This window comes from Dipodomys merriami, unplaced genomic scaffold (assembly GCF_024711535.1).
Source record: "Dipodomys merriami isolate MVZ:Mamm:240054 unplaced genomic scaffold, mDipMer1.0.p SCAF_116, whole genome shotgun sequence".
Taxonomy (NCBI): domain Eukaryota; kingdom Metazoa; phylum Chordata; class Mammalia; order Rodentia; family Heteromyidae; genus Dipodomys; species Dipodomys merriami.
This window is the reverse complement of record NW_027202449.1, coordinates 142,788-165,571: the sequence shown is the minus strand read 5'-3', so window position 1 is coordinate 165,571 and position 22,784 is coordinate 142,788. Positions and strand designations below refer to the sequence as shown.

At 61.3% G+C, this 22,784-nt stretch overlaps 1 protein-coding gene and 1 long non-coding RNA gene across 5 annotated transcripts in view; one reads left to right on the top strand and one right to left on the bottom strand.

Annotated features, from left to right (window-relative positions):
• The window catches only part of LOC138822822 (protein CBFA2T3-like), a 68,064-nt gene that overhangs the window by 30,900 nt on the left and 14,380 nt on the right, over positions 1-22,784 (bottom strand). The window contains exon 1 of one of the 4 annotated variants that reach the window (XR_011370639.1): positions 17,320-17,385. The exons of the other annotated variants lie outside the window; for them this stretch is intronic. The gene's annotated coding sequence lies outside the window, so the exon portion shown is untranslated. Of the gene's footprint in view, positions 1-17,319; positions 17,386-22,784 lie in introns of those variants that run through there. 4 annotated transcript variants of the gene reach the window in all.
• On the top strand, positions 2,374-5,330 carry LOC138822834 (uncharacterized). The gene is made up of 3 exons (XR_011370640.1): positions 2,374-2,453; positions 4,689-4,819; positions 5,091-5,330. It is a non-coding gene; the product is annotated as an uncharacterized lncRNA (long non-coding RNA).

Genomic DNA, 22,784 nt, shown 5'->3' with positions numbered 1-22,784 from the left:
AGCGTCAGCCCTGGACACCAAGGCCAGCGTCTGCTGAGCTGTCCAGCCTCCTATTCCTCCCGTGGCACCTCAGATCCACTGAACCCGGGGCGGGGGGCATGGTTGAAGAAGAGAATCATGCTGCACACACGCATTTCCCCAAAAGGATTCAGCACAGCAATGCTTATGAGAGGGACAAGCGGAGGACAGAGAGGACCTGACCTGAGGGTAGAGTCCCACTGGAAGCCCCACTGGTGGGTATGTGCCAGCCTGAATACTCAGCCAAGGCAGTGACGTGCTCTATAGAGACCAACAGGGCCTCCAGATCAGAGAATGAGAACGTTCACGTGACGCTTTAGCATAGAGACTACCTGGATGCCCGAAGGGTTGAAAGAAGGTGTGCACTGTGGCGTGTGTCCACAGTGGAGTCTCACAGCAGCGGAAGGAACCACAAGCAAGCACACACGCAGCTTCCTCACAAACCTGGCTGAGTGAAGAGCCGGGCTCTGGAGAGCACACCTCCAGAGTCCATTTGTAGGCCATGACTCACCACCGCCGCCGAGCCATTGTAGGCAGTGATACACATTCTCATGTGACAGGTGGCCTGGAAGGTCCTGGGATCTGGGGGTGCCTGGGATCTGGGGGGCCTGGGATCTGGGGGTGCCTGGGATCTGGGGGGTCTGGGATCTGGAGGGCCTGGGATCTGGGGGGTCTGGGATCTGGGAGGGCCTGGGATCTGGGTGTGCCCGGGATCTGGGGGGTCTGGGATCTGGGAGGGTCTGGGATCTGGGGGGGTCTGGGATCTGGAAGGGTCTGGGATCTGGGGGGTCTGGAATCTGGGGGTGCCCGGGATCTGGGGGGTCTGGGATCTGGGAGGGCCTGGGATCTGGGGGGTCTGGAATCTGGGGGTGCCCGGGATCTGGGGGTCTGGGATCTGGGGGTGCCTGGGATCTGGGGGTGCCTGGGATCTGGGGGTGTCTGGGATCTGGGGGGTCTGGGATCTGGGGGTGCCTGGGATCTGGGGGTGTCCGGGATCTGGGGGGGTCTGGGATCTGGGGGGGTCTGGGATCTGGGGGGTCTGGGATCTGGGGGGGTCTGGGATCTGGGAGGGTCTGGGATCTGGGGGTGTCTGGAATCTGGGGGTGCCCGGGATCTGGGGGTGCCCGGGATCTGGGGGGTCTGGGATCTGGGAGGGTCTAGGATCTGGGAGGGTCTGGGATCTGGGGGGGTCTGGAATCTGGGGGTGCCCGGGATCTGGGGGGTCTGGGATCTGGAAGGGTCTGGGATCTGGGGGTGCCTGGGATCTGGGGGTGTCCGGGATCTGGGGGGTCTGGGATCTGGGGGGTCTGGGATCTGGGGGGGTCTGGGATCTGGGAGGGTCTGGGATCTGGGAGGGTCTGGAATCTGGGGGTGCCCGGGATCTGGGATCTGGAAGGGTCTGGGATCTGGGGGGTCTTGAATCTGGGGGGTCTGGAATCTGGGGGTGCCTGGGATCTGGGCGGTCTGGGATCTGAAGGACCTGGGATCTGGAGGGTCTGGGATCTGGGAGGGTCTGGGATCTGGGGGGGGTCTGGAATCTGGGGGTGCCCGGGATCTGGGGGTTCTGGGATCTGGGGGGTCTGGGATCTGAAGGGTCTGGGATCTGGGAGGGCCTGGGATCTGGGGACTGGTAGATCGTGTTTGTTGAGCTGGCCTAGGGTCCCAAGTGTGCATCCTTTGTGAGTTGTCTGGCTGTGAGGCTGTACCTCAGTTGTCCCTTCACTCAAAAGCGTGTCACAGAACACCATGTGCCTACAGGGAGGAGGGAGGCCAAGCTCAGGTCACGCAGGGACAAAGTGAACAACGTCACGAGGAGGTGACCATGAACAGAGAGGGCGCCAGCAGCCCCACGTGCCCCCAGGTAGGAGGCCGGCAGCTTTGGTTCTTGCCTGCCCGCGCTGCTGAACAAGATCCAGGCTTTGGTCTGCCTGCAGAGCTCAGAGCTACCCCAAAGATGCCCTGGCCCCAGGCCCGAGAAGGCACCCAGAGCGCAGTGTTCCCAGGACCCTGGGCTGGCCGGAGTTAAAACGCAAGGGCGCAGGAAGCTCAGAGTGGCTGGAATGAAAGCCTTCCACGCTCTGCAAAGGGCTGCAAATGGAATCCAGATGTCCAGGGTCTGCTCACCCTGCGGCTGGCGCTCAAAGGAAGCACATTCCTCGCCCAGCTGCTGGGGCTGCACAGCCAACTCCCCGAGAGCTGAGGGAGGCGGCCGCCATCTGGGCCGCCCGCTGCCTGAGCGGGCTGCCAGGCGGGGAGGGGCGGTGGGAAGGACCTCCGCTCGGCACCAGTCCCAGCACTCGGGACGTCGAGGGGTATCATCTGGTCCCTTCCATCCCCCACCCCCACGCACCAGGGCGCTAGGAAGCCACCATCTGCAGAGCGGCACAGCTTGCTGAGCATGAGTGACAGCGACGGTGAATGGCGGGGAAACCCAGGTAGGCGGAGAGTGGGCGTGGGTGGGTGAGGGTGCGGAAGGGTGGGTGATAGATGGGTGGGTAGATGAATGAATGGTTGCCTGGGTGGATGAATGAGAGGACGGGTGGGGAGATGGGAGGATGGTGAGCAGATGGAACAGAGGCTCAGGCAGCAGGGAGGAGAGTGTGCATGTACATGTACATGTGTGTGCAAATGTACCGTCTGTACAAGTGTGTGCGTGTGAGTGTGCATGAGGACATTATTAGCACTCTGATAGTGTGCACTGGGCATGTGCATTCATGTGTGAATGTATTACAAGTGTGTGCATGAGTGTAGGGGTGTGCACACGTGTGCATACAGAGGAGTGCACATGTCTGCATGAGTGTGCATATCACGGATGTGCATGTGCATGACCGCATGTGTTCACGTTTGAGTTCCACATGTGTGCACGAGTGGATATATGCACACACAGGTACAGGAGCCCACATGTGTACCTGCTGGAGTTCACCCTGGTTCATGCATGTGTGTGTGTTCACACATGCACCTTGATGTGTGCTTGCACTGTTAGTGTGTGCACATGTATGCACACGTGAGGTTTACGTGCACTACGTGCCTTGTGAGTGTGTGCATGCGCACAGATGTGCGTGCAGGGGGTCCTTTGTGTGCACACTGGGTGTGCCGTCCTTACGTGTCTCCTCCAGAGTGGGAAGGGTGTGATCTGTGCACTGGCCACAGGAAGGGTGCGGCCTGTGCACTGGCCACAGGGGGCTCCTTCCCCTGCTCTTCCTCTGCCACTCTCTCCACTTCCTCCCAGTGTTTTTTTTTTTTTTTTTTTTAAAGAATTTATTATAGACTAAGGTTTCACATTCACAATTCTTCTTTTTTTTTTTTTTTTTTTGGGTCCGGTCATGGGGCCTAAACTCAAGGCCTGGGCACTGTCCCTGAGCTCTTCAGCTCAAGGCTAGTGCTCTACCACTTGAGCCACAGCGCCACTTCTGGCTTTTTTCTTTTTGCTTATGTGGTGCTGAGGAATCGAACCCAGCGCTCTGAGCATGCCAGTCGAGCGCTCTACCACTGAGCCACCTTCCCAGCCCCCCTCCCAGTGTTTTACAGTGCGAGCCACTCGCTGGCAACGCTCAGCTCGCGGCCTGGGAGTGAGCGCGCGCTGCTCAGGGCCCTGCTCGGGCAGTAGGCAGACGTCTAGACGGTAACAACAAATGGCCCCACGGTCAGTAAACAGATTCATTATCGAAAAATTTAAAAAATAAAGCAGATGGAAGGAGCCCCAGGCATCCCCGCCCCACTGCCCCGCCCCGAGAGAGGCCTTGGCCCCACCGGGCAAAGGGCCAGCCTGGCACGGACGACACAGCCTGGACAGCCCCAGACAGAACCAAGACGAGGCTGGGGCGGGGAGGCCCAGACAGGCCTGGCAGCCAACTGTGCTCCACGGGCAGCCAGGTGCTACCCGGGGCTCCACCGAGGCTCCACGGGCAGCCAGGTGCTACCCGGGGCTCCACCGAGGCTCCACGGGCAGCCAGGTACTACCCAGGGCTCCACCGAGGCTCCACGGGCAGCGAGGTACTACCGAGGGCTCCACCGAGGCTCCACGGGCAGCCAGGTACTACCCGGGGCTCCACCGAGGCTCCACGGGCAGCCAGGTGCTACCCGGGGCTCCACCGAGGCTCAGTGCTTTTAGCTGTTTATAAAGTGCAAATGGCTGCACATCACCTTGAGGCCCCGGAGGAACGATGCCAACATTTAAAATAACGCCACACCCCTGGAGCCAGGGACCCAGTCAACACTGAGGATGTTTGAGCGAACTCCTGCAATGTCAGCAAAACACGCACCACACGCCACACCGAGAGCACACGTGACACGCACGGGACATCCATGACACACCGAGAGCACACAGGTGCACCCCATCCTGGGGGCCTGAGACTCACGTTCTCTTCTGGTGCAGATTCTCCACCTGTACCAAGGGACGATGCTCGCCTCCCCCCCTCTGTGTCCCCCCCGAGTTCCCTCAGCTACCATGCAGAACTTGTGATCCAAGGCCCACAGGCTCGTCCCCAGCATGGAGGCCTGCTGACCTTCAAACCCTATGGCTGTGTGTGGTCTCCGACTTTAGCCCTCCGGGGAGGCCTGAAGTGGGGGAGCCTCACCTCACCCACAGAGGGACTCGGACCACACACTTCCCCATCCTGAGCTTGGGGTCTTCCTTGATGGGTTCCGGAACATTCTATCCTCCTCCTCAGGGAACTGTCCCACCTGGACAAGCCCAGGCTCTCCCAGGCAGATGTTACAAGAGCCTCAGGTCCCTGGTGGTGGGGCGAAGACCATTTCAAACACGTCACCTGCCTGGCACCTTTACTGACCGGCTTTGCAGGTGAGGAGCCTGAGTGAGCGAGCCCAGCAGCCTGGCCCTGGCCGTGGCCCCTGCCAGACAGAGCCAACTCCTTCAACACTCCAGAGCCAAAGGTTCAAGGGACAGCGGCCCAACCCTGGAGCTGCGTGGGCCCGGTTTGTGTAGATAAAATCCTGCCCAAGTGCCTGCACGCCAAGCTGCTGGGCAAGGCCGTTCGCCCGTCGGGTGCAATGGGGTGGGGTGGGGGGCGTCCCAGCAGACCCACGGACAGCGCTCGACTCCCTCCCTCCAGGGTTACCGTGGGAACAGCGAAGGAGGGGAGGGCCGCACTGTGAAGCTGCTAGCTGGGAGTCCAGCCTGCGGAGCGCGGGCTTTCCAGGGCACTCTGCACAGGCTCCTCCCCTCGTTCTGCGGAGGACCCCCAGCTCCGATGCCCCCCCCAGAGGCTGCCCTGCAGTGCTGAGGGCCCACCTGGCCCGCGGCCGAACATTCCTGGCCTGTGCTGTGCACCAGTGTGGGACCGAGTCCTGGAAACGTGGGAGGCCTGCGTGGTAGGTTTCCCTTCGCTTTGACCTGTCCTGAGACAGCATGAGACAAATGCTGGGGGGGAGCCACCTGCTGGGCTGGGCTGGGCTGGGCTGGGCTGGGCCAGGCTGGGAGCACCCTTCCCACCGGCCGCTCCTGGCCGGGCCCCTGGCCTGGCCGCCTTCATCCCCGGGAAAGGCAGGCACGTGAGGAGGCGTCCTCCAGGCCGGGCTGGGAACATGCACACCCTTTCTCTGAATGGAAGGAAGCGGCCTCGCCTGGAAGGGAACCCTGCAGACAGATGCTTCCGGGGGGGGGGGCTGCTCTCCGCCATGTTGCCTTTTCTGGAAGAGGCAGGGAGACCAAGCCCTTTCCATTCTTCTCTTTAGGCAAGGGGAGGAAAATCTATTTTTTTTTTTAAATGTGTTTTACAAGGCTGCCTTTGCCATTGTTTATGTAAACAGGTAAATTGTTTCCTGCCTCAATTAAAAACATCTGCCACATAAATGAATACCAATTAACTCATCCTGTTTTTAATTACTCTGTTAATTACACGCAGGCAGCGCCAGGATGGTGTGGAGCGGGGCTCCCAGCGCCCTGCCCCTCCCCCGTCTGCTGGATGGGGTGGCAGGGAGGTGGTGGCGGCCCGCCAGCTGGGATTTCCCCACCCGGCAGCTCCCCCGGGTGGGGGTCTGGGCCAGGCCCCTGCAGCCCAGGTCTGTGCCTCCCCGTGCGGCTGGGACAGTGGCCCGGGGGCCAAGCGTGCCTCACTCACCCCTCACAGACCGAGGCCTGGCTCCTCCCCCACCATCCTGCCGTGGTTGCTTCCAGGGACAGTGGGATGGCGTGGCCCGACAGGGCCTATGGCGCTCTAGACACCAGTACTGGGTACTAAGCACCTACACACAGGGCAGACACCGGTACTGAGCACTAAGCACCTACGTGCAGGACAGACACCATACTGAGCACTAAGCACCTATGTGTAGGACAGACACCATACTGAGCACTAAGCACCTATGTGCAGGACAGACACCATACTGAGCACTAAGCACCTATGCGCAGAGCAGACACCGGTACTGAGTACTAAACACATACATGCACAGTGATCCCAGGCCCAGAGTCAGGGCCAGGATTTGAATCATACATTGTTACGGTGAGAGGACCTGGCAGACCCTCTGGTGGGCACAGAGCTAGGTGGGCCACACCTGAGGTCCTGTCTTCCGCACAGTCACAGCACTGCACCTAAGTGCTGGCAACCTTGGGTGAAGATCCACCTCTCGGAGCTCCCCCCCCCCCCCCCCCCCCCGCGTGACGGACACGCTGGTATGCCGTGCTGGTGGTGACAGCCGTGGTTGTTGGAAGCCCTGTGCAGACCCTGGCCCCATGGCTCCGGTGGGCAGCAAGGACCTGAGCAGCACCACCTCCTCCCCAGCACCTCAGCCAGGATGGTTTCGACAAAGTGCTGCCCAAACCGAGGAGCTGGGTCTAGAGCCAAGGAAGGTGGGTCAAGGTGAGGTTGGGGCCAGAGGTCAGGATGACCTTAGGACAGGGTCCCCTAGGGGGCAGGGGCAGGGGCGGGCCTGGAGCAGAGTGACAGGCCAGGTGACGGGTTCCGTGCTCGGCCTGATGCTGGGGCCGGCCCTCAGAGGGCACTGGGGCAGCCATGGCTCCTCAAGGCTGGAGGAGGCTCAGGTGGCGTGCCGGGGCACACTCGGGGACAGCCCAGCCCCACAGATGCACAGGAGCCACCTGCAGCCAGGCTGGATGAGACAGCCAAGGTGAGTGCCGGTCCCGGCCGAATCCTGCCTCCTCCAGGCCACAGACGCTATACGTGCGGGTGAGGGGCACGATCCCGGAAGAAAGGAGGGCCGAGGACATGGCGGCCGTGCCAGGCCCGCAGCTGCCCCAGCCCAGGCGCCTCTCAGCCTGGGATGCCACGCGGCCCGTCCCACGGTCCTGGCGAGGTGCAGTAGCACTGGGGCAGGCGGAGCGCGCGTTTCCTGCCCACCTGCAGCCCTCTCCCGTCCCCGGCCCGGTCCTGGGAAGGAGCCAGACGGGCAGATGGGCCGGGCGCCGGTGCTGCTGCAGCTGGGGCGGCAGCTGCTCTGGGGAGACGCAGCGCAGCCTGCGCCAGGGGGGCCCTCCGGGCGATCTGACTCATTCCGCCAAACGGTCCCGAGCCCCAGGAGGGTGCGGTGAGGCTTGCACAGTCACAACAGCGGGAGGAGGCCCTCCCGCCTCTGGGAAGGGCCCCTCCTTCCTGGAGGGAAAGTGGGGACTACGGAAGAGCCTCCTGCTCAGAGCTGGAGAAACGGAGGCCAGGATACAGAGCTGCTGTGGCTCTGGAGGAAAGAGCCTCCCGCCAGGGTTCCAGCAAGTTCTGTGCCATCCGGGAACCCCCGGGGGAACCCCCACATACAGGGGAACCCCCACATGGAGGAACCGGGCCGTGCTGTATCCCAGAGTCCAGAGCGGCCGCTGCGCCAGCTGCCGGATTCTCAGGGTGGGGAGGGCAGAGGCCCCAGTGTCTTCTCCCCGCGGAGCTGAGGCTGAGACCATACTCCCGGGGCAGGCCGCAGGAGCTGGGGAGGGACAGGGCGAAGGAGTTTCTTTTCTAGGGTGGTTTCTGGAAGGGAGCGATTCTAGGTTGGAGACATGGCCCAGGGCAGGCCCACGCTGCCTCCGAGGACGTCCCTTTGGGAGACACGCGGGGTCACACTAGGCGGGAAGCAGACGTGGGGACCGACGGATTGTGTGGAGGTCGGCAGGTGGCAGATTCCAGGCTGCGACCTCCCCCCCTCCCCCGGCAGCAACAGGACATCCCAAAGTCCACAGCGAAGACCACCCGACCTGCAGCCAGATGCAGCCCCTGCGGACAAGCGGGCGGGCCGGCCTTTACAGAGACAGCAGGAGGGGAGATGGCACTAACACCGCAGGAGACCACCCAGTGCAGGGGAGCAGGGCTGTGGAGCGTAGGGCGGGCGGGCGGGCGGGCGAGCAGGGGTCAGGACATGGTGTTTGGGCAAGATCTGCAGGAGAGAACGGTAGGGCCATGCACACAGTATGAGAGAGCGTTCCGGGTGGCAGAAGCAGCATCGCAAAGGCCCCAAGCGAGCAGAGAGCAGGGGGGGCAGCGCAGAGAACACCGGGTGGTGTGAGGGGCCCCACGGCCCCAGGAGCCACAGCTCAGCCCCCTCTGGGAGGAAAGAGACCAGCCTTGAAGTGACCCTTCTGGCTGCCCAGGTAAAACAGACCTGGTGAGGGCAGGGGCGGGGGCGGGGGCAGGGAGGCTGAGTACCAAATCCAGCTCAAGCCAGGAGGGCCAGCAAGCGGGGCTGGGAGATCTGTGACGCCTGTGGAATCAAATACAGCGACAGCTTGCAGGCTGACAGGGCTGCTGTCCAAACAACCTCCCTGGGCCCTGGCAGCTGGCGCTCAGCCCGCGGGGTGCTGGGGCCACACTCACCACCTGTGGAAGGGGTCACGGGGCAGTCCGAGCCTGGGACCAAACCAGTGATCATGAGACCCAGAAAGTCCCCTTCTAGGAACCTGCCCCAGAGCAATGAAGACACACCCACCCAAATCCACACGGCATCCTCTCCCAGCACGACTCACAGAGGTCAGAGGTGGAGACATCCAGCGTCTAGACCCAGCAGACTACCAACCCACAAAAGGCCGCCGGTCAGAAGTGGCGCTGTGGCTCAAGTGGTAGAGCGCTCGCCTTGAACTGAAGAGCGCAGGGACAGCACCCAGGCCCAGAGTTCAAGACCCATGACCAACCAAAAAAAAAGGTCATCTGTCCATCCACACAGTGGAATACCATTCATCCCTGCTCCGGGTGCTGGGTCTGGACACATGACCCCCGCCTGCCCACAAAGATCTCAGGGCACAGGCCCTCCTCAGTGTGGCGGAGGGACCCGGCCGGTCTCGGGGCTCAGGATGGAGCCCACGGCCCTCCTGGCCTGCACACTGTTTCCAAGCCTCTTTGCTCAAGGCTGGAGCGCTACCACTTGAGCCACAGCATCACTTCTGTCTTTTTGGTGGTCATTTAGAGATAGCCTTAGGAACTTTCCTGACTGGGTTGGCTTCAAACCGCGATCCTCAGATATCGGCTTCCTGAGTAGTTACACGTATAGGGGTGAGCCACTGGCCCCTGGCTGAAAATGGTCACTTTTGCATAAATACTGGCTTAAATAAAATACATTGTAAAGTTAATTTTGCTGGCCTCCCATTCCCTCAGTGTGGACGGCACGCAGTGTGGGACGTGGGTAGTCACGCCGGCTCCACCCCCACCCGGGGCTCAGTGAGGCAAACGGCTAATGGGAGGACCCACTGCTCAGAGCAGAGAGAGCCCGAGAGCAGCCAGGGCCCACGGAGAACACTAGAATGCCCACAGGCGTGGAGGCCCTGGAGGCCCCCGAGCCCCTGCCTTGAGCCCAGCACCAGACTCCCAACCCCGCTGGCCTACCCCACCTCCTAGGATGAAGACACTCAGCTCAGAGAGCGGGCAGGGGACAAGACACAGGGGTCTCAGGAAAGGGAAGGCCCACGGCCAGCACCCGCTCTGCACTCCAGGTAAGTGCGGCAGAGCTGGTGCCATGCCGGTTTGCCTGAGGCCCAGCACCTGGTTGGTAGACACAGAAATACCAGTGCATGTCTGCTCCGTGCAGGCACAGACCTCTCTTCTCTGCCTGCTGTCCAGCAGAACCAGAGCAGCTCTGCCAGGGCCTGCCTGTGCCACTCCAAACACCAGCCTGCAAAGAGTCCAGCCCCAAGTGCCCCGTCCCCTCTCGCAGAGCCACGCTCAGACTCCATGCTTTCCCTGCTCAGGGGAAGAGGCAGCGGCTGGGGCCTGGGCCGGCCGCTGGGGCCCTGCTGTGGCTCGGAAGCCAGCGGTACCTCCCTGGAGGATTCTGCCTCGGCCAATGGCCCGGGCCCCCGCCTCAGAGCCCCCTGGGATAGGGCACTCAGGCTCACCGTGTGCTCTGCCCTAGGTGGAACTCCCAGCTCGCTGGCCATTCCTGGCAGGAGACAGGCCACGGGGTGACGGGGCTGGGCTGCACTGGGGAACGAAGCCACACCCCTGAGCACAGACATCAAGCTTCTGGCGGGGTCAATGGGAAGAAGAAAGGAGAGTGTGGGTCCACCCACCTGACAGACCTGCCATGCCACCAGGTGTCACCGAGGGGGCAGGTGACAGCCACGCCCACACTGGTGTCGACGCACCTCACCACAACCTGAAGAGGTGGGTGCCCTTGAGATGCCCTTGAGCCTGCATTTTGCCCGTGAACCAGGAGTGAGGAAGGGGCTCGGAGGCCAGAGTGCCAGCCCTGCGCTTCCCGACTCTCCTCAGAGAGACGGGGAGGGGCTCCGGAGCCGGGCAGGGGCTAGCCTCTGACACCCTACTCCACAACTGGGAGAGGGGACCCTCCCGGACAGAGCAACTTCCTCTGCCAGCTGGCTTCACCCGAACTCTCCGCATGCTCCAGAGTCAGACCGGGGTGAGGCCTCCTGAGTACCACCTGTCACCCAGTGCCATTGGGGAAGCGGGTGTGGGGGTGCCCCTGACCTACCCCAGGAGCGTCTGGGCCTATCTCCCATCTGGGCCTCTCCTCAGGCCATTCCTTGCCTGAGTAAATACCTGCCACGTCCTGGCTGCGGCCTGGGGGCTGTCTGAGTGGCTCTGTGCACCCCAGGTCCTCCTAAGGACAAACCCAGACGTGTGGGGCCAGGAGCCAGTTGGGGGGTGGGGCTGAGGCGAGGAGGGAGGCCGGGGCCTGCGGGAGAGCCCGGGCCGGGCCCCTGCCCCTTGGCCCGCAGAGCCCGCTTCCTGACACATCCGGGGTCATCTCTGGCTCCCTTCTCTGTGACGCCAGGCCTGCCATGAGGGCCTGCAATTACCGGACTCGGAAGGCCAAACCTCTGTCTTACTGCCTTGAGAACTGCGCTGTGTGCACAGCCCAAGCTGACCCAGGCAGGCCCCTGTCCAGCCTGCAGCTGGGGCTCACCAGCCAGGTCGGCTGCCCGTCAGAACAGGCAACCAGGATCCCAGGGTCCACCCACGCTCCGGGGCTCTGCCCGCTCTCCCAGGAGGCCCTGCACCGCCTCCACAGCAGGGCTCCCCGACAGACCCAGGCCCTACCAGCAGGGCATCTGCGCTCTGGGTGAGGGGCCGGCCCTCGGAACGCAGCCCTGCCCTTTGCCCCCAGCCACGTGGACCCTGAGTAGGGGTCCATGCCTGGGGAGCCCCAGAAGCAGTGAGGTTTCCTCGCTCAGCCCAGCAGTTGTGGGGTCCGTCCAGCATAGCAGCTCACAAATACTCCTGTGGGAAGGACCCTGGCCCTTCTGGATCCTCTGATGCTCTGTCACCATCCTCTCCTCAGATGGACACTCTGATGCTCTGTCACAGTCCTCTCCTCAGATGGACACTCTGATGTCCTGTCACAGTCCTCTCCTCAGATGGACACTCTGATGTCCTGTCACCATCCTCTCCTCAGATGGACACTCTGATGCTCTGTCACAGTCCTCTCCTCAGATGGACACTCTGATGTCCTGTCACAGTCCTCTCCTCAGATGGACACTCTGATGTCCTGTCACCATCCTCTCCTCAGATGGACACTCTGATGTTCCCTGTCACCATCCTCTCCTCAGATGGACACTCTGATGTCCTGTCACCATCCTCTCCTCAGATGGACACTCTGATGTCCTGTCACCATCCTCTCCTCAGATGGACACTCTGATGTCCTGTCACCATCCTCTCCTCAGATGGACACTCTGATGCTCTGTCACCATCCTCTCCTCAGATGGACACTCTGATGTCCTGTCACCATCCTCTCCTCAGATGGACACTCTGATGCTCTGTCAGTCCTCTCCTCAGATGGACACTCTGATGTCCTGTCACCATCCTCTCCTCAGATGGACACTCTGATGCTCTGTCACCATCCTCTCCTCAGATGGATCCTCTGATGTTCCCTGTCACCATCCTCTCCTCAGATGGACACTCTGATGCTCTGTCAGTCCTCTCCTCAGATGGACACTCTGATGTCCTGTCACCATCCTCTCCTCAGATGGACACTCTGATGTCCTGTCACCATCCTCTCCTCAGATGGACACTCTGATGTCCTGTCACCATCCTCTCCTCAGATGGACACTCTGATGCTGTCACCATCCTCTCCTCAGATGGACACTCTGATGTCCTGTCACCATCCTCTCCTCAGATGGACACTCTGATGCTCTGTCAGTCCTCTCCTCAGATGGACACTCTGATGTCCTGTCACCATCCTCTCCTCAGATGGACACTCTGATGCTCTGTCACCATCCTCTCCTCAGATGGACACTCTGATGTCCTGTCACCATCCTCTCCTCAGATGGACACTGATGTCCTGTCACCATCCTCTCCTCAGATGGACACTCTGATGCTCTGTCAGTCCTCTCCTCAGATGGACACTCTGATGCTCTGTCAGTCCTCTCCTCAGATGGACACTCTGATGTCCTGTCACCATCCTCTCCTCAGATGGACACTCTGATGCTCTGTCACAGTCCTCTCCTCAGATGGACACTCTGATGCTCTGTCACCATCCTCTCCTCAGATGGACACTCTGATGTCCTGTCACCATCCTCTCCTCAGATGGACACTCTGATGCTCTGTCACCATCCTCTCCTCAGATGGACACTCTGATGTCCTGTCACCATCCTCTCCTCAGATGGACACTCTGATGTCCTGTCACCATCCTCTCCTCAGATGGACACTCTGATGCTCTGTCACAGTCCTCTCCTCAGATGGACACTCTGATGTCCTGTCACCATCCTCTCCTCAGATGGACACTCTGATGCTCTGTCACAGTCCTCTCCTCAGATGGACACTCTGATGTCCTGTCACAGTCCTCTCCTCAGATGGACACTCTGATGCTCTGTCACAGTCCTCTCCTCAGATGGACACTCTGATGCTCTGTCAGTCCTCTCCTCAGATGGACACTCTGATGCTCTGTCACAGTCCTCTCCTCAGATGGACACTCTGATGCTCTGTCAGTCCTCTCCTCAGATGGACACTCTGATGCTCTGTCAGTCCTCTCCTCAGATGGACACTCTGATGCTCTGTCACCATCCTCTCCTCAGATGGACACTCTGATGCTCTGTCACAGTCCTCTCCTCAGATGGACACTCTGATGCTCTGTCAGTCCTCTCCTCAGATGGACACTCTGATGTCCTGTCACCATCCTCTCCTCAGATGGACACTCTGATGTCCTGTCACAGTCCTCTCCTCAGATGGACACTCTGATGCTCTGTCACAGTCCTCTCCTCAGATGGACACTCTGATGCTCTGTCACAGTCCTCTCCTCAGATGGACACTCTGATGCTCTGTCAGTCCTCTCCTCAGATGGACACTCTGATGCTCTGTCAGTCCTCTCCTCAGATGGACACTCTGATGCTCTGTCACCATCCTCTCCTCAGATGGACACTCTGATGCTCTGTCACAGTCCTTTCCTCAGATGGACACTCTGATGCTCTGTCAGTCCTTTCCTCAGATGGACACCGGGTGTGCCCAGTGTGGGCATGTTTGGGATTTGCTCAGCCGTGCCTCTATGGGAAATTCTGGGGCTGTCTGGCCTCTGGTGCATACAGAGCTGCTGTAAACACTTCAAGCCATGGACCCGAGTGTGGGAAGTGGCAGCAGGGCAGTGCTGCAGCTACCACAAGACTGAGACAGGCATACAGGCTCGGGGCCTGTCTAGGCCCAGGGACCCTGCGTGAGTATGACCCCCCTGGACTGTTATTATTTGACCCCCTGCGTAGCATTGAGTAGGTGTTCAATCAATATTGGCTCAGGGATGGAAGGATGGATGGCAAACACTCCTAGGCCCGCTTCACTGAGCAAAATGGCAGCCACAGGGTCTAGATGACACCACCCACAGACTGGACTCAGACTCTACCAAGAATGGACACTGTCTGCTCAAATAGCCAAGACAAGGTTGTTTCAGGATGCCAGTGGCTTAAACACGTGTGTGTTACTGAGGTTTGAACTCAGGGCCTTATGATTGCTAAGCAGATGCTCTCTACCACTGAGCCATATCACCAGCACCTTTTGCACCACTTACTTCTGAGATAGGGTCTCACTGCCTGCCTGGGTGTGCAACACAACTTCCATCTTCTTTTCTTTCTTGTCAGTCATGGGTTGTAACTCAGGGCCTGGGCATTGTCCCTGAGCAATTTTGCTCAAGGCAAGTGCTCTTCCACTTTGAGCCACGGCACCACTTCCAGTTTTTTGGTGGTTAATTGGAGATAAGAGTCTCACAGACTTTCCTGCCTGGGCTGGCTTTGAACCATGATCTTCAGATCTCAGTTTCCTGAGTAGCTAAGATTACAGGCGTGAGCCACCTGCAGCCCGGCCAATCTTCCTATTTTCTGTTTTCCAGTGTAGATGAAATGACAGGCATGCGCCACATATTCATCTTCTCCCATGGAAATGGGGGTCCTCCAGGATTTTCTGCCTGGCTGGCATGAAACGGATCCCCCGGACCTGAAGCAGCTGTGCACACTGTGCCTAGCCATGGCTGAGAAGGGATCCTGTCAGCTGTCCTTCCCAGACCGGCCTTGCACCTGAGCCTTCCAGGCTCAGCCTTCTACACAACTAAGATTACAGGGCCAAGCCACGGCCCCCACCTTCCTGAAGGGTCTTAACAATCCCCTCCCCAGCATGGGGGCAGGGGACGGCCGGGACGGCGGCCTGGAGCCTGCCGGAGCAGACAGGAAAAGAGTGGGGCCTGCCGACTGCCCCTGACCAGGTGGGCTCAGGGCTGGTGACAGCTGAGGGAGGACGTCCACGTGGGCAGCACTAACCTTGGTCCCCTGCAGAACTTCAGCTGCACTCAGGTCCGCCGAGCGGCGGTCCCGGCGGGGTGCCCAGTGGCCAGGCATCTCCGGGGCCCTGCCCTGCGGTCCAGCGTGCGGCCCCGGGCCACCCCGCCACAAAGACCACACCAGGCACCGTCAGTGGGAGGGTGCATCTACTGGACACTCACCCCTGTGGTTCTCTGAGTGTCGGACACAGGGAACCCTCCAGCTCCTTTGCAGATGACCCTGGGGACTGGTCAGGACAGGGAGCATGCAGATGACCGTGGCAGCCCCTGTTCAAGAGGGTTCTGAGCGAGTGGAACAGGCAGGCTCAGAGCACAGCCACAATAGCAGGAGAAGCAAAGGGCTAGGCCAGCTGAGCGGAAACGCCCGTCCCTCCCCAGCCCTCACAACTCTGTGCCTACAGCACTCCCCTCTCCATGCGCTGAGCACGTGTGTGTGTGTGTGTGTGTGCGCGCGTGCGCGCGCATCCACACACACTGAGGGTGGTTCTCACCCCGTCTGGGGAGGAAATTCAGATCAATTGAATTCAACCATCATCCTGCCACCCTGGAGCGTAGGAGTCTGAGGATGAATCAGAACCCCACCCCCCAACTCATCCTGCTTAGGGTGCAGCGGGTGGGGGGGACCAGTTGGAAGCCCCAAAGACAATTCCAGAAGGTGGCGGGAAATGCGTCACCGGCTTTACCCTCCCGGCGGAGCGGGTCCTGGCTGTGGCAGCCCACTTGGTTCACGCAGAGCAGTGACCTGACCTGCCAGCGGCTCCGGATCCTTTTGTAGGAAGGAAAATTAATTTCTTCCAGTCATGCAGAAATGGAACTATGTGGAGCCAAATCAGAGACTTTCCCGGAGGTGGTAACTCATGTATGCGGACAGCCAGGGACAGAGGAAGGGCTCAGGACCCGAGGCCCACAGCGGCCCCAGGGGTCCGGGACGCGGCCCTGCTTCCCGTGTGGGAATAACAGCTGCGGTGCCAGGTAGCAGTCACGTGACGGCACAGATCGCAGCCCTCCTGTGAGAGGCAGATTCTGCCCGCAAATTGGTCTTAATGCGACGCCCTCCCTCCCGGGTCTGTCTGGCTCTCGGGGAGCAGCGAGCGCCACATCTGTTCCTCCTGCTCGCAGCCTTTCTTCTTTCTCTGCGTTTCCCTCTGAAAGCACCAGCGTGGCCGCCCGGCCGGGCTCCGCAGGTGGCGCCCGGAGCAGAGCCACCGGCCGGCAGGAGCGCCTCCAGCCGCAGCCGACAAGTTTCCCGCGGGGTGGCGGCGCCTCGGTGCGCGCCCCGCCTCCCTCCCGGTGCCGCCGGCGCCCCCCCCCCCGGCTTCCCGCCCCCTCCTCCCGCAGGCAGACGGCCCGGGTGCCGGCCGCCCCCGGGGGGCAGCGCCCCGGCCCCGGGAACCTCCTGTCTGCGAGCCCGGAGAGGACACGGGGTGGCAGGACGGGGCTTCCCGTCACTCCATCAACTCCATAAACGGGGGCCAGGACCGGTCGGGTTTCGAAGGCGCTGTGTTTTCTCTCTGGGCCCCGGGCAGCCGGGCGGGCGGGCCCCGGCCCCCCGCGCCCCCCGCGCCCCCCGCGCCCCCGGCGCCCCCCGCGCCCCCCGCGCCCCCCGGCGCCCCCCGCGCCCCCCGGCGCCCCCCGCGCCCGGCGCACACCAAGTCCAGGCCCCGTGCGCGCCCGGCGGCTCGGAGCCGCGTCACCAGCCCGTCCGCCTTCCGCCCCGCCTTCGTCAGCCCGACCGGGCCGAGTTTCCAGCCATCTGTCCCTGCGCTCGCCCGCACCTCCCTCCGGGCTGCTGCACAGCCCGGCTCGGCCGCCGACGGACGGTTCCCAGAGGCGGGGGGGGGGGATCGAAGCCCAGGCGGGAGGGGCGGCCCGGGGCCCCGAGATGCCCGGCCGCCGGGCGCCCCGCCGGGACGGCCGCTCCGAGGACCCGCCGGGGCGCGGGCGCCCTCTCCACCCCGGCCGGGCGCCGGCCTTTGTCCGGAAGCCGGGCGCGGGGGACCCGGGGCCCCGCGCCGCACGGCGCCCGCCTCAAGTCCGCCCACCCCGGCGCGGGTCGCCTCCGCCCACCTCGGGCGGCCCCGGGTCCGAGCGCCAACTTTGCAAAGTGGGGCGCGGGCGCGCGCTCCGAGCGGCACTTACGGTCCGGAGGTCCGGGGGGGTCCGAGGATCCGGGGTCCGGCGGCGGCTCCGGCGCGGCCCGGCTCCCCGCTCCGGCGCTCGGGCGCGCGGCGGGGCGGCCGCCTGGGCCACGCCGGGGCGCTCGGCCGCCCGCGCGGGAACAAAGCGCGCTCGCCGCCCGGGCGGTCTCGGCCTCCGCGGCCGCGCCGGGTCCGCCGCGCGCCCGTGGCTGCGCCGCCGCGCTGGCCGCGCGCCTCACGGGGCCCCGCGGCCCCCGCCCCGCCGCGCGCCCCGGCCCCGCCTCCCGCGCCCCGCCGCCGCCGCCGCGGCTGCGCCACCTGCCTCCCGCCCCGCGCCCACCGCGCGCTCCGCCCCGGGGCGCCGGCCGCGGCGGGGCGGAGGCGAGGGGCGGGAGGCGAGGGGCGCGGGCGGCCGCGGCGGGCGCACCGAGGCGCGGGCGCGGGCGGCGCTGTGGGCGCGGAGGCCCCCGGCGGCGCCGCCTCCCGCGCGGTGGCGGCCCGGGCGGGCGGGGAGCGCAGCCGCCTCGGCGCCGCCCGCGTCCCGGCCTCGCGGCCCCGGCGGCGGGCGCCTCTCCGCGGCCGCCGCGGCCCCGCGCGCCCGCCCGGCCGGCAGGGGTCGCGCGCCCCCCGCCGCGCGCTCGGCCCCCGCGGCGCCCCGCGCTTCGCTCCGCGCGCTCGGCCCCGCCGACCCCGCCGCGCCGAGCGGCCCTCCGGAGCGCCGCCCGGCCCGGGCCCGACGGCGCGGGCGGACGCCCGGCGGGGCCGCTGCCCCGCTCCCCGGCCTCCGGAGGACGCAGCCGCACTTTGGCCCCCGGCCCCGGGACCTGCGCGGCGGCGGCGGCTGCAGAGATCGCCGCGCCCGGAAGAACGTGGATCCAAAGGTGCTGGCACGGGCGGACGGGCGGTCCGGAGGCCGAGGTCTGAGCGTGGAGGCCCAGGAAAAGCGCACGAGGCTCTCCTCCGGTCACCCGCAAGACGCCGGAGCGCCAGCCGTGAGCACCGAATCCCAGGGACCGCGCCCAGGCCCCGAGCTCGAGCCCGGGACCCGCAAACCAACCCATCACGCACCAGTTTGGGAGCAAATGAGGGCGGGCTGAGGCCGTTCAGAAGGAAGCGTCCCCGTGGCCCCCCCCCCCCCCCGTGCCTCACCTGTAAACACACCTTTTAAAAGCACCGAAAGCCTGCGGTGTAAAAGAAGCGCTGGACTGCCGCCTCAGGGGAGACGCCACGGACCGGGACCGTGTGTGACAGCGTCTGACGAAGGGCTGTTCCCAGAATGGGTTTTAAAAGCTGAAGACTAAATACAAGGGAAGGCCCGTTGAGCAGGGCAGGTGGCTCGGCCCGGCCGCTGCCCAGCAGTGGAGGGGTCGGAAGATCCCAGGGTGAGATCAGCCTCGGAAAAAGGTTCGGAGACCTCAACACCACTGAAAGGCTGGGCATGGTGATGCAAACCTGCCGTCCCAGCCACAGGGAAGCATAAATAAGAGGAGTCTAGGCCAGCCCCGGCATAAACGTGAGACACAATTTGAAGCACAAAGGCCTTGGGATGTGGCTCGAATAGCAGAGCGGCTGCCTGGCAAGGGCAAAGCCCCAGGTTCAAACTCCAGCACTGCACAAACGAAGGAGGAGGAGGTCAGCACAAGGAAGGAGGCCCGCCCCGCGCTGGGGATACAAGGAGGCCACCGTGAGGTCCCACCCCCACCTCGCAGAGGGACTGAGCCCCGAACAGGACAGCGTCCGGTGGCTGGGCAGGGGCGGAGGGCGGGGGAGATACGGTGCCGAGCAGTAGGAAGCCCCTGTGCTTGCTAGTGGGAATGCAGAATGGGATTCTGCAAGGCTTTTTGCATGCTAACCACACAGACAATCCTTGGGGTCACCTAAGTGGGTTAAAAGCTTGCACCTTCACAGAACCTGTCTATAGCAGCTTTATTCCTAATTGCCTGAAGTCAGAAGCCACCGAGCGGTCCTTCAATAGGTGGAAAGCGACTGCACGCTACAGCAGGCACTGGATATTATTCATCCGTAAAGAGAAACAAGCTGTCAGACCGTGAAAGACCCGGAGGAGCCCTCAGTACGCATTGCCAAGCGAAGAAGCTCATCTGACAGGTTGCACACATCACCTCTGTGATGTCCTGCAAAAGGCCAGAGAAGGGCTGGGGCGGGGAGCAGGCGGAGCCGCAGAGCTTTAGGGCAGAGTGGAATATTGCAGTGTGTCCCAACCCACAGAACATTCAGCTCAGAGACTAAAGCCCAATGTAAGCTATAGCCTCTGGTTAATAACAATGTATCAGAAACATGATACCTTGCATCGCTCATCATTGGTAGTAAGTGTCCCATACCAGCCTTAGCGTGGGGAGCATGGGATAAGGTCTCCCTGAACTCTATTTTCTGCCCCCCTTCCTCCTTCCCTCCCTCCCTCCCTCCCTCCCTCCCTCCTTCCTTCCCTCCTTTCCTTTCTCACTCACCCAAGTGCTAGGATTATATATGTGCACAGTCACATCCAGCTTCTGCTCAGATTTTTTGCAAACCCAATACGGCTCTAAAAATTATTAATTTTAAAAAGTCCAGAAGACAAAAGTATAGATATCAATAATCAATATTTTAAACACCATATGTACATAAAAGTAGAAGCAGGTGAAGAAACATATGTAAATAGACTTCTACCTTACAACTAAATCTTTGCATGACCCCTCTTCTGCCCTTAATGCACAGTTCTACTCCATCCAGGAGAATTTTATCCTAGCTGCTCATCGAATCCCAGCACACTGAGGGTGCTGAGGCAGGAGAGTGGTCTGAGCTACATAGCAAGGTCCAGTCTAAAGGAAGAGGAGAAAGTCTTAATATATTTTTATTTTTGAAAGCCTTTGGATTCCTCCATCTTACACAACTCTGTAAACAGAATGTCAAGATGCAAGCACTGTCCTGTGTTAATCCAAATTATCATTTGGATCCGATTATTACCTTAATTATAACTGTTATACAACAGATAAATCATGGTGATGACTTAGGAGGCACAGATTGGGAGACTGAGGTTTAGGACCAGCCTACGGTAAACAACAACACCAACACCAACCACAGACAAAGAACAGGAAGCTTGTGACCTCTCATTTTGACCCACAGCTGGGCAAGGGGTTGTGTGCCTGTGATCTCAATGTCACGGAGAGACACAAACAGGAGGATTAGAGTCCAAGCTGGCCTGGGCACAAATCACAGACCTTATTTTGAAAGTAGCAACATAAAAAGGAGGCTCGTGGAGTGGCTCCAGTGGCAGAGTTAACTACGTAGCAAGTGCAAGGCCCTGGTTTAAATCCCAGTACTGTCTGAACAAATCAGTGTGGATCTGCAATGCATTTTGAGAATGATTAAATAGAAAAGCAAGTTTTTGTTGAAAAAGTGATGCGGCATTCTTTTTGTAATTTGTGTATTCATGCATGGATGTCGCTTATTGTGAGGTTAATTCCATTCCTACTGTGTTTTTTAAATGTGGAAGCCAGGGGCTCCCCACGAGGAGCAAGTAGCCCAGGAGGGAGCGTGGGCCCAGTGACATCACCGTGGCCACGAGCCGGCTGGCAGTCAGCCCCAGACCACACGGACATTGGTCATAAAAAGGGCTTAAGCGGCTGCCAGCTACAAACTGATTGCATCTCCTTTCAATTTTGTGGTATGCAAAGTGGAATCTTCTTGAATTCCAGATAAGAGTTGTTTTCTCCGTGTGAGAAGTTAGACGTTGAGCCAGGCCCAGAGATCCTCAGGAGGAAAGCATGGTAAAGGCCCCAGAGCACGAGCGGGGCCTGGCGCCAAAACTGCTTGACAGCCTCCCCTGGGGCAGAGACCCCGAACTCCAACACAGCACCCCCATCCAGACCCCGAACTCCAACACAGCACCCCCATCCAGACCCCGAACTCCAACACAGCACCCCCATCCAGACCCCAAACTATTAACACAGCACCCCCATCCAGACCCTGAACTCCAACACAGCACCCCCATCCAGACCCCAAATTATTAACACAGCACCCCCATCCAGACCCTGAACTCCAACACAGCACCCCCATCCAGACCCCAAACTATTAACACAGCACCTCCCATCCAGACCCCAAACTCTTACACAGCACCCCGCCAAACAGACCCCAAACTCCAACACAGCAGCCCACCAGACAGACCCCAAACTATTAGCTCGGCACCCCATCAGACAGACCCCAAACTATTAACACAGCACCCCCATCCAGACCCCAAACTATTAACAGTGCACCCCACTAGGCAGACCCCAAACTATTAACACAGCACCCCACCAGACAGACCCCAAACTATTAACAGTGCACCCCACTAGGCAGACCCCCAAACTCCCACAGAGCACCCCACCAGCACCAGACCCCAAACTATTAACACAGCACCCCGCCAGACAGACCCCAAACTATTAACACAGCACCCCACCAGCACCAGACCCTGGTGGCCAGGACTCGGTTGTGTGACATCAGTCAGGATCAACTACATTTTATTCAATACTTAAAAGTATTATAATGGATGGCAAAACCAAAAGATCACAGTGTGAAATAGGTAATAATAAATTGTCACCAGGACTCATCCAGTCTCAGCACTGGCCCCCTCGCCTGCCCCCCCTCGCCTGCCCCCCCTTGCCTGCCCCCCCTCGCCTGCCCCCCCACCTGCCCCCCCACCTGTCTCTTTCCCTGGCCAGGACTGGTGGGTTTGGATGAGGACCAGAGATCTGTATTTAGACACAACCACTCTGTTCTCTCTCCAGGTGATTCTGGATAGTCTAAAGCCATAGTTTGGAAAGCAACACCCCCAAAGCACGTCAAAGCTGGTCACAAGCCAGGTGCCAGGGCCTCACACCTGTAATCCTAGCTGCTCAGGAGACTGAGATCTGAGGATCGTGGTTTGAAACCAGCCCAGAAGTGGAGCTGTGGCTCAGGGAGTAGAGCTCGCCTTGAGCATAAGAGCTCAAGGACAGTGCCCAGCCCCTGAGCTCAAACCCAGGACTGGTGTGCTCCTGCACACACATGGGCACGCAGGCATGCACACACAGGGGCACGCAGGCATGCACACACAGGGGCACGCACGCATGCACACACAGGGGCATGCATGCACGCACGCACAGGGGCATGCACGCATGCACACACAGGGGCATGCATGCACACACGCACAGGGGCATGCACGCACACACGCACAGGGGCATGCACACACACAGGGGCATGCACGCACACACAGGGGCACGCACGCACACAGGGGCATGCACACACAGGGGCACGCACGCACACACGCACAGGGGCACGCACGCATGCACACACAGGGGCATGCATGCACGCACGCACAGGGGCACGCACGCATGCACACACAGGGGCACGCATGCACACACAGGGGCATGCATGCACGCACGCACAGGGGCACGCACGCATGCACGCACAGGGGCACGCACAGGGGCACGCACAGGGGCACGCATGCACGCA